The 12,381-nt window shown below is 33.3% G+C and overlaps 1 long non-coding RNA gene across 1 annotated transcript; it reads right to left on the reverse strand.

Moving 5' to 3' along the window:
* On the reverse strand, window positions 5,743-6,201 carry LOC110268275. Its single transcript, XR_002356407.1, has 2 exons — window positions 6,165-6,201; window positions 5,743-5,952 (listed from the first exon to the last, which is right to left on the reverse strand). It is a non-coding gene; the product is annotated as an uncharacterized LOC110268275 (long non-coding RNA).

A 12,381-nucleotide genomic window follows, 5' to 3' on the forward strand; every position in this document is an offset into this window, starting at 1 on the left:
GATGCAAACAATCACATTTTTGTGATTGCATACGCAATTGTTGATGTTGAGAACAAAGAGAACTGGAAATGGTTCTTGGAGCTGCTCCTATCAGACCTGGGAGAATATGAGGCAAAAAACTTGTGTTTCATATCAGACATGCAAAAGGTGAGGACTAATTTGAGTCCCGATTTGATTTTTAAGGACTCTTTTGATTTAATGATGCATCTTTGAGGACTTTTATGACTGTAAATCTTGTTGGGGTTGATTTTTTTTGCAGGGGTTAATACCAGCAGTCAAGGAACTCGGCCCAGCTATTCCACACAGATTTTGTGTGTGGCATTTGTGGAGGAACTTCTCCAAACAGTGGGGCAGCGTTGAACTTAAGGACTTGGTCTGGGAGTGTGCAAGATCGAAGACCCCGGTTGAATTCGAGAGGAATATGAATAGAGTCAAAAGGATTAACGAAAAAGTTTGGGAATACTTAGCCAAGTGGCCGAAGGAAGCTTGGACCAAAGCCCATTTCAGTGAAGGGCCAAAGGTTGACAACATCTGCAACAACACTTGTGAATCCTTCAATGCAAAGACGAAGCATGACAGAGGTAAGCCTATTCTGAGTCTGGCAGAGGAGGTACGAAGAATGGTGATGAAAATCATGTCTGATAATAGACTGAAGCTTCTGAGTTATCAAGGAAAACTTGCTCCAGTTCAGCAGAGTAGACTGGAATCTCTTATTAAGTTATCCAGAAACTGGGCTCCCTACTAGTCGGGTGATGCGAAAGAGGAAGTCTATGAAGTTCAAGGATGGCCTACTAATATGGTGGTAGATCTGGGGAAGCATACTTGCTCCTGCAGGTTTTGGCAGTTGACAGGTTGATTTCATAACTTATTTCATCTTTCATATGCATACCATGATTCATAACTTATTTCATCTTTCCTATTTCATAACTGAATGCCTTTTTTTTCTGAAAAATATAGGCATGCCTTGTATGCACGCAATATCAGCCATCCAAGAAAAAAATGATAAGAGTCCTGAGGAGTATTGCCACGAATGGTTGAGCATGGATGCTTACAGAAGAACATACCAATTCAATGTTAATCCTGTCAAGGGACAAGATCTATGGGAGAAAACTGGTTCTCTTGCACCTGTTCCACCTCCTATCAAACCCAAACCAGGCAGACCAACAACAAATAGAAGGAAGGACAAGGATGAAGGACCCACTAGCACGAAGACAAAAATGAAAAGGAAGTATGCTCCAATTCGGTGCATGTACTGTGGCGAGGTGGGCCACAACAAGAGAACTTGCAGCAAGAAAAAGCAAGACGATGCTCAGGAAAAAGCAAGGATGATGCAATTGCAGCTTGCAGCTGTTCAACAACCACAACCTGCACCTGCTCCAGAAGCAGAAAAGGAAGATCACGCTCAGCCTATACAGACACCACCTGCAGTAGCAGTAGCTGCTCACGATGAACAAACTGAAATTTCTGTTACTCAGCATGCTCAGCTTCCTCTGACACAACAGTCCCAAACCTCAAGCAATGTCACTCAGGTAATGTTGTAAAAAGTTTTAATTTTAGCATTGGTTACTTGTATCTATTTTTGATTTCAGACAATGATGAAAACTGTTTGATGCAGACTAGAAAAAGAGGAAGGCCTCCAAAACTCCATGTAACCAGGGCCAGGGCAAAAGGAAATGCCTCTCCAGGAGAAGTTGCTGTATCTGCTGAAACCATCAAGGAAAGCAGCTCCGCAACAGCCAAGAAACTTGCCAGCTTCATGACATTTGTTCCAACTCCGGGTTTCAAACCTCCCAGAAAGAAAGACATAGAATGACTTCAAGACTTGAAAACATAAGATATAGGGCATTTAGTATCTGTTATTTTGTCGGGGCTAAATTTTAGTTTTTATAAACAATGTGGGAATTGTGGTATCTTCAGTAGCTCTGTTTTTTGTATAGCCCTTTATGGTATACTGCTTTGAACTGTCAGCTACAACCTTTTGGATTATTATCATGTTAAAACAATGTTCTTATTTGAATCTGAGACAATGGAAACTAGTTCACCATTGGTGATGTTATCATATTTTTCTATTCCTACTTTACTTAATTTTAATTCTGCTTTGACTGATTTGCTTATATAATGTTATGATCAACAACAAAATTGCATGTAAATAACCTTTTTACTTGTAAGGAAACATCAACATACAAGGTTTTCACCTTTTCACAGTAACTGCTTCACTTCCCACTAAAGAACATACACATAATCATAAAAACCACAATCACAAATATTAACCCAAAATACAGTTGCATCCTAAGTGCTTTTACTTCAGCTTCTAAGGTCATCATTCTCCAAGATATGTTATGGTTTAACAAAGCAGCATCACTCTCCATTTGTGCATTAGTTTTAACTTCTCCTAAGTTCTCTAATCCTTCATAGTCGTCGTCCTCAGCCCACCTAAAGTAATTGCAGTGGCTACCCTTCTGCACAACCTCAGGGAACCAAATTGTCAAAATCCAAGCAATGTCAATTGAAGCTTCAAGAAGACTACAATGATAACTCACCCGGTATCTTGGACAAGCATGGAACAATCTATCAGGATTTTCTCTTGTCCCAGACTTCTTGATTACTGTCTTCAGCCCACAAAAGCAAACTTCGTCGGAGTTCTTCCTCCGCCACCGCAGCGAAGAGCTCGAGGCATGGCTTCCGTGTGATTGCGACACATGTCCACTGCGACCCCCACCTACGCTACCCATCGTCCAACCGCTCATAAATTTTTGGCCTCTGCAGAATCAAGCTCAAGGTGCACCAACAATGGCAATTTAAAACGAAGAGGGGATTAGGGTTTACGCACCTGGGACTAATTTGACATACATATGGAAACATATCTTGTCACCAACCCCTCTATGCCAAGCTGGCATGCTCATATGCCACACTAACAGCCACCTAAGCAACAGCTAACGGTGTCACTGACGGAGTTGACGGAAATTTGACGGAAGGGCTAACGTTACCAATTTTAAATTTTTCGGGGACAAATTTTATTATCTTTATCTTACGGGGACTCGTTTGAAGAATGGCCTATCTTTCGGGGACCAATTTGGCTATTTACTCGTATAAATATTATTTTGTGGTTTGAACATAAAATTTATATGTATTCAATTTTCAAAATATATAAATTCATAATAAATTATACTATTTTTGTTTTTAATGTTTGTAATTTTTTCTGAAAATACTTTTAATATTTAATTTTATTCAGTTTTGTCTCTAACATTTTTTATTTGTGTCAAAATTATCCTTAAAAATTAAAATTTTCAATTTTATCCATAATAATTTATATTGAGTTAATATCTATAGGTAATTTTGACACAAATTAAAAACTTTAGAGATCAAATTAAATGCAACTAAATTTTAGAAATAATTTTTAAAAAAATTGCAAATATTAAAAATAAAAAATATATTTTATTCTTAGATTTATTTTAACTAAAATTATATTATTTGTGAAAAATATAAGCCGTATTAGAAATGTTCAAATTTTACTATACTTTTGATTTCAAATCAATAATTAAAAAGTCATTATTGCTATACTATTTAGAAACATTTCAACAAACAAAAATAGGTCAAGATAAGGGCAATTTTGGCTATGTTTACTTTTTTTATTATGAATAGTAATTGACGAATGTTAAAGCAATAAAAATCTGCTCTAGCCTAATGTGGATTGGGATAAAAATTTGACGAAAAAAAATTCATTTTTTTTCGAAAGACCTATTATTACACCTTTCAATAAATTAAAAGCACATTTCATAGATAAAACGGCTAATTAAATAGGTACTATTTCTACTTACAAATATTTATAATACTGATAAAATTACACATGAAATATCACAACTAATGCTCTCATAAAAGATAGGTTCTAATTAATAAAAATATCTAAATATCTGAATCCGCTAAATTTAACGTTAAATTGTCGAAATATCCCTTTATATCTTCAACCTCCTTCTGTTCATCTTCGTTAACATCATTCCCAGCTACAACAAGAAATAAAATCTTCTACTAACAGTTAACACTAAAATGAATTATGGGAAGCTTCACTTCGAATCGATAAACACATAATAAAAACAACAAAAAATCTACAAGAATAGCAATGAAAGAATAGAGACTCTCCAATTCCAATTCATAACCTCCTGTATATGCTTTGCCAAATCCCATTCCGGAATATCCTTACCAAGCATTCTTTGGTTTACCAAGAAAAGAGCTTCTAAACAGTCTGTTTCACAAATAACCTCACGAAATCCATTCTCCCAAGCAAGAAGTAAGCCTCTCCAAATTGCATACAATTCAGCAAAAAGAACACTGCACACTTCGACTTTCCCAGTGCAACCTTTCAACCAACATCCATCAGGATTACGAATGATACAACCAAAACCAGCATAGCCAGAAGGAGGAAACCAACTAGCATCACAATTCAATTTAACAGAATAAATTGGAGGTGGAACCCTTTAATAAAAAATTTATTAAATAGTAAAAATTAATTTTATGGAAGTTTTATTTATAATGTATAAGATTTTAAGTTTCAAAACCTATTAAAAGGTTTATTTTATTATTTACCGGTAGTGGTTAAATGAAGGAATATCATAACTAAAAATAATGTTGCAAAAAGAAAAAATAATAATTACAGTAGTACAAAAACTTTTAAAAAAAATAGCATCCAATAAAAAATGAGAGAAGAGAATATTAATATTAATGGTATTAGTATTGGTGACGATGATGGTAAAAAAATAACAATAATAATAAAAATAGTAGAAATATAAGTGATAATAATGAGAATAANNNCATTTTGAAAATCATGTAAATGATCAATTAGTATACATAGAGGAATCCATCATCCATTCAATATGGTGTGGGGGACAAGTATCCCATTAGCATTGTTTAAAAATATTAGAAAATATACATTTATGTATATACGTACCTCTATTATAAAATTATATTTGTTCCTATATTCAAATTAAGGTTCTAAAAATCGAACCGGTCATCGAATCGTTTTAACTATTGGTTTATTAATTAAAAGTAATACATAATCAGAATGTTATGATCTTATTTAAATACAAATTCAAAAATCAAATAACAAAAACAACCAACCAAATATAAAATACCAACATCCAACTCATTCAAGTTTATCATTCAATCTTATTAGTCATTTTGGAATTTTCATGAGATCAGCTTGACTTATTCCGTTGGATAACTTTTAGTAAGGTATAAATCCAAGTTAATATATGGAAATGCAAATCAAAAACTAAATGTTTGCAAAATATTTCATTGATCAAATGCTGAAATGCGGTGAGATCAAATAACAACCAGCAAGCGTCACAAAGCAAAACAATCGTATTCACCTTAGAACGACACAACACAAGCTTACCCTAATCAATTAATCAATCAATGCTTCAAAAATTAATCATGCTTCAAGCAATCAACAAGGTTTAGAACCAACAATTAATCAATGTTTCAACAATTATTATTACAAAAAACAAAATTCATACCTAGGGTTGAAGAATCACAAGTACAAAATCCAAATAGAAAATCCAGCAATCCAATAACAAAAAATAAAGATAATCTCAATCTCAAGAATCACAGTAACACCAGTAATTTAGCAAATTAACAAATTAACAATTTGATAAAACAAAGCAACCCAATAATCTCAATTTCAACAACGAACTAACAAGTACAAAATCCAAATAGAAAATCCAACAACCCAATAACAAAAAACAAAGACAATTTCAATCTCAAGAATTACAATAACAGCAACAATTCAGCAAATTTACAATTTGAGAAGAGCAAAGTAACACAATAATCTCAAGTGCAAGAATGACAACAACTATTTACCGAATTAACAAGTACAAAATCACAGATTCACAAGAACCCATAGCAAATCACTCCAACCAAATGATCTCATAAGTCAAAATTATTCGATAATAATTCAACCTAGTAACAAGTTACAATAACAAAATTCACAACTTAACTAACAATAATTATTCATAATTATTCAACAATCATTCAACAAAGTTCACAGTTTAATTCACAATTCACAGAAAAATAAAAAAGCTAAATCATAAACATAGCTCACAGTTCACGGTTCACAATTCACAGAACTTCACAGTAACAATAAATTATTCAATTATAGTTAAAAAAATTACCTAGAAGCTAGAAGCCTTGAACAGAGCACGCAAGAGGCTAAAATGGTTCACTAAATCAGTTCACACTTCAGTGACTTCACAGTTCACAGAGCTTCACAGAATCAAACAATGGTTCAATCATAGTTAATAAAAAATTTACCTGGAAGCTAGAAGAAGCCTTCAACAGAGCATGCAAGAGGGAGACAGAGACACCGAGTGACCAAGACAAGAAAGCGTGGCTGCGCAATGGGCTTCGAAGTGGAGTAACAGAGCTAGTGCCGGCGGCAAGGTGGCTCCGCGACGAAGGAAGGTTGCAATGGCTGCGCGATAGAAGGGAAGGTTGATATCGATGGCTACTACGCGATGGAAGAAAAGTGAACAACCAAACGGTGGCTGCTCGAAGGAACGACGGCGGCGGAACGAGGCGATGGCTGGACGAAGGTGAGGGACGGCCAGGAGCTCGATTGAGAGGAGCCTTGTCCTGGACTGAGTGTGAGAGAGGCAGAGTGTTCTAGAATCTGGATGGAGTTAGGGCATCTGGCACGAGAGGATGGAGTTAGGGCAAAGCTAAGTGCAGCAGATGAAACGGCCACGTTTGGTTCTCCACTCAAAAAACCGGCCGGGTCACGGTTTGGTTCGACCAACGGGTTTTTGGCCGGTTCATCGGTTCAACCGGTTTTACTAGTCAGTCTGAACCGGTTTTCAGAACCTTGATTCAAATACAAATTATGCTAAACTTTTGTGGCAAAAAATTTATTTTATCAAATTTAATCTCACACAATAATAGAGCAAACTACCATTTCTACCCACGAAAGTTGAAAACGCTGACACATCTACCCATTAAAAAAGGAAATTACCATTTGTACCCATGAAACATGAGTTTCATACAACAAAATTATCCAAACACTAAAAAATCACATGAAAATCCCAAATTACCATTATCATCATCATCCTCATTGTCTCAGGCCACCGCCCCACCACCGGCGACCACCAAGCTGTCGCTCCCTCACCCGATTTCCTCTTTTCTTCCTCTCTCTCGCCCCTTCTCACCCCTGTTCCTTTCTCTGCTCCTCTGCGTAACCACCGCCGTGGCACTCAACAGTCGCTGGCTTCGTCAAGTCCCATCCAACCTCCACTCGCTGCCGCCGCGTCCTTTCTCCCTTTCTTTCCTCCTCCATCCTTTCCCTCTCTCTTTCTTCTTCTTCCCCTCGCCTCACCTCCGCGAGCCCAGGACCACCGTCGCCATCTGTTTTCGCCATCTTTCGCAATCCTAGAGCTGCCGCCGCTACCTGATTGCTACCACTGCCCCAACCCGTTCCAGGTAGCCCTCCATCTCTCGCTGACACAGAGCTCCAACCCCTGTCCAGTCCGTGGTTCCACCCGCCCTTTCCCAGTCTGCATACCCAGACTTCCCCAATCTGCATACCCAGAGACCACTAAACCCATATCATGCAACCATCACAGCCCCACTTTCTAACTCTAATGCCGCCGCATCTCCTTCTTTGGGTTGATTTTGATTCCTCCAAAGGTATTTTTTTTCGAGTTTATTCATGAGGTCACTACTTTTCAATGCACTGTGCTTTAATTGAGGTGATGAAGGTTATGGTGATGAAGGAGCGATAATGAGGTGGTTTGTGGCAAAGGTGGTTTGTGGCAGAGAAATGGAGGTTAGATAGAAGGGTGTTCAGGTGATGCGAAGAGAGAGATGGAAGATGATGGTAATAGTGGTAATGATAAGGGAAATTTGGGATTTTTAGATAATTTTTTAGTGTTTTGGATAATTTTATTGTATGAAACTTATGTTTTATGGGTACAAATGGTAATTTTCTTTTTTATGGGTAGATGTGTCAGCGTTTTCAACTTTCGTGAGTAGAAATTGTAGTTTTAAAAATCTTTTTATTAAATTTTATCTAAAAATACAATATATATATATATATATATATATATATATATATATATATATATATATATTTTTTTTAATTTTTAAATTATTAATTTTTTTAATAAATTTTTTTAAATAAATTATTAATTTTTTAACAGCATAATTCGAATTATACCATGAATTACTGTGTAATTCGAACCAAGCTAGTTCGAATTATGTGTGTGCGTGTGTTTGTGTGTAATTCGAACCAAGCTGGTTCGAATTACGTGTATACATGTGTTTGTGTATAATTCGAACCAAGCTGGTTCGAATTATGTAGAAATGGAATTCGAACCAGCATGGTTCGAATTATATAAAAATATGATTTGGCTTATTGCTGAAACAATTTTCGCTTTGGCGTATTTACGTTACATGATTCTTGACTTGGCTTATTAAGGTTTTTTACCCTTAAATCAATTTAACAAAAATAGAATATTGTAATATATTCAATTAAAATAATTATTTTTTTGAAATTATATTGTTGAATTTTTTTCTACTCAACTTTAATATTTATTAGTAAATTGTAAAATTTTTTACCACAATAAAAATTTAATATTTAAAATTTTCATATTATTTAACTCAACACATTTTGATATATTTATAAAAAAAATTTATTATTCTTATGTGTGATATATTTACTTTCATAACTTAATATTTTTGGATTTGTCACTGTTAGTATATCGTTATTCATGAGTCTATAATTAATATGAAACTAATATCAATATGGACAATTAGTATGATGAGAAATTAAAGAAAACATGCGCTGTGTATAAAAAAAATCGATTATCCTATTCCTATAGCTTGTTTGGAATCAAGTCTTTTTATTATTCAAAATTACATCACGCTCTTATAATTTTGGATAATTAAATTGATACTTAAAGAATTATTTTAAAATTAATGAAAGAATGGATTTTATTTGTTACAAACGGATTCTTTTGCTCCAAAAGACAATTTTCATGCATAAAAATTATTGGAATAACAACTTGAAAAATTGAGGATGATTGTTAAAAATAAGAATCAATTATCTATTATTATAACTAATTAAACAAAAATATGTTATTCTCTTGTTGCAATCCATTTTTAGTATTTCGTGCCAATTTTTCCTACTCCTATTAATTTGAACTATACAATACAAGTTCTGTGCTGCTACTCTCTTCTTTGTTAAAATTTTTTGCAGTGAATTTTTATTGATTATGGGCTTTTATCTTTATTAAAATAGGTTGAACATTTAAACATGATATTCCTCTAAGTTTATGAAATAATTGATTAATCTTTAGATTTTTTATACAAATATGTATTACTAGAAAATTTTATAATAGAAGTGCTATACATATAAGTCATTTTGGTTTACAAATTATACAAGTTAGGCTAAACCCAATAAAGAACACATTCATCCATACGAGCGTGTTTTAACACGCTCGCTACTCGACGGTTTCCATAGCGCACTCACTCACCATTATGAAAGACGCTTCTTCTTCTTCCTTAATCAAAACCATAACCGTCGTTTTTTTTCCGCATTCCTCCTCCTCTTCCTTCTTCTTCTCCTTCTTCTTTGCGTTTCTCTTCCTTTTTCTTCGCGTGTTTTATCTTCATCGTCGCTTTTTTATTACTGTTGTTTTTGTTGCATTTTTTCCCTCATTCTCTTTCTATTGATTTTGTAACATTATGCTTTTTTTTCTTTTTTGTTTGATTTTTTCCTCCCAAAAAGAATTATCAGAATATGAAAGAAGAAGAAGAGGAGGAGGAAGAGGAAGAGTTTTGAATTCTGTAGAACTTATCAGCACACATACACCGAAAATTCTTAAACAATACACCCAAATATCTTCGTGTTACACCCAAATTTGCTGCAAATACAGAAAAATATTTTCTCTAATGTTACATTTTTTTGTCCTTTTTTTCTTATTTCTTTCTTTCTTTTAGTTGAACAAATGTAAGTTCATTCTCTTCTAAGTAATTTTGTACCATTATGTGTTTCTTCTTCTTCTTTGTTTGATTTTTTTATTTTTATTCTTGTTATAAGAGTAAAACAAGAAGAAACTTGAGAAGATAAAACAAGAAAAAAAAGACGAATAAGAAAAAAAAAGATGATGATGATGATGAAAACGAAGAAGAAGAAGCAGCAGAAGATGAGGAGGATGGAGAAGAAGAGTTTTGAATTATGTAGAACTTATCAGTACACATACACCGAAAATTCTTAAAGAATACACCCAAATGTCTACGTGTTGTACCCAAATATCTTCATGTTACACCCAAATACAGAAAAATATTTTCTTTAATGCTGAACTCTTACATTACATTCAATTCAAATCATCAACGATGAACAAAAATTTTCACAAACAAAAAACAACATTATTCACCGACAGAATCATAAACTACTAACGAAAACATTAACTATAATCGAACCAGATCTCAGCCACTTGATTGGATTCAAAATAATCATTTTCGTTCTGGTTCAATTGACAATATGAATTTGAATTATTCATTATCTTTAACAACAAGATAACTGATGATGGAGGAGAAGGAGAAAAAAGAAGGAGGAAAAGAAATTCCAATAAAAAAGAAGGAGGAAGAAGAGGAGGAGGCAGTATTGGTGAGAAGAAACTTGAGAAAGTAAAACAAAAAGAAAAAGATGAATAAGGAAAAAGAAGAAGAAGAAGATGATGATGAAAAAAAGAAGAAGAAGGAGCAGAAGATGAAGAGGAAGAAGAGAAAAAGTTTTGAATTATGCAGAACTTATCGGCATACATACACTGAAAATTCTTAAACAATACACCTAAATATCTTCGTGTTACACCCAAATTTGCTATAAATACAGAAAAATATTTCCTTTAATACTGCATTTTTTCTTCTTATTTTTTTCTTATTTCTTTCTTTCTTTTAGTTGAATAAATGTAAGTTCATCCTCTTCCAAGTATTTTTGTACCATTATGTGTTTCTTCTTCTTTCTTTGTTTGATTTTTTTATTTTTATTCTTGTTAAAAGAGTAAAACAAGAAGAAAGTTGAGAAGATAAAACAAGAAAAAAAAAAGAAGATGATGATGATGATGATGATGATGAAAAAGAAGAAGAAGAAGCAGCAGAAAATGACGAAGCGGGAGAAGAAGAGTTTTGAATTATGCAAAATTTATCAGCACACATACACCGAAAATTCTAAAAAAATACATCCAAATATCTTCGTGTTACACCCAAATATTTTCGTGTTACACCCAAATTTGCTGCAAATATAGAAAAATATTTTCTTTAATGCAGAACTTTTATATTACATTCAATTCAAATCATCAACGATGAAATATTATTCACCTACAGAATCATATATAAACTACTAACGAAAAAATTAACTTGAATCGAACCACACGTTAGCTACTTGATTGGATTCAAAACAATAATCAATTTTATTTTGGTTCAATTGACAATCTGAACTTGAATTATTCATTATTTTTAACAACGAGATAATTGATGATGGAGGAGAAAGAGGAAAATGAAGGAGGGAAAGAAATTCCAATGGAAAAAAAAAAAGAAGAAAGAGGAAGAGGAGGAGGAGGAGGAGGTGGTAGTGTTGGTAACGATGATAACGAAAGAAGAAGAAGAAGAAGAAGAAGAAGAAGAAGAAGAAGAAGAAGAAGAAGAACGTGCAACATGAAAAAGAAAAAGAAGAACTTGCAGTAACAGCATAAAGAAAAACGTGCGCACGTGAATATAAATGACTTGTATAACTTATATGAAAAAAACACTTGTATGTAAAGAATAATTTTAATAAAATTTGTATTTGTATTTTTTATTTCCAACATTCATGAGGTGTATACTTTTATAATGGAAATTACATGGTAGACATGGGTTCTTCCTTCAGCTATGCATTATTATTGATTGATATATTCATATTACACTGGTATTCTGACTCAGTATAAATTCGAAAAAATTATATCATGTGATATCAATTATGGAACTATTTTCATATTTGATTGAATGAATATTTTTCTTAAATTAATTTTGGATTATCTAGAATTAATGTTAAACAAATTTTACAAAATTTTCAATTTCCTTATTCTTGTTTATATTGATTCACTACAAGAAATATCACTTTTAGTGGCCATTTATTTTTCTTTTAGCGGAAATAAAAATAGTCACTAATACATTTATCGGTAATTAGATATTAGCCGTCTTATACTTTGTCGCTAAAAAATTTTAGTGGCAATTATAACATTTGCCGGTAAAATCCTTTTTAATGGCCGCAAAAAGTATATAATTTTTAGCGGCCATTTTTTTGGCAATTTATATGGCCACCAAAAATAATTCTAAAATTACAATATTATTTACTTT

The sequence above is a fragment of the Arachis ipaensis genome, chromosome B10 (assembly GCF_000816755.2).
Source record: "Arachis ipaensis cultivar K30076 chromosome B10, Araip1.1, whole genome shotgun sequence".
NCBI lineage: Eukaryota > Viridiplantae > Streptophyta > Magnoliopsida > Fabales > Fabaceae > Arachis > Arachis ipaensis.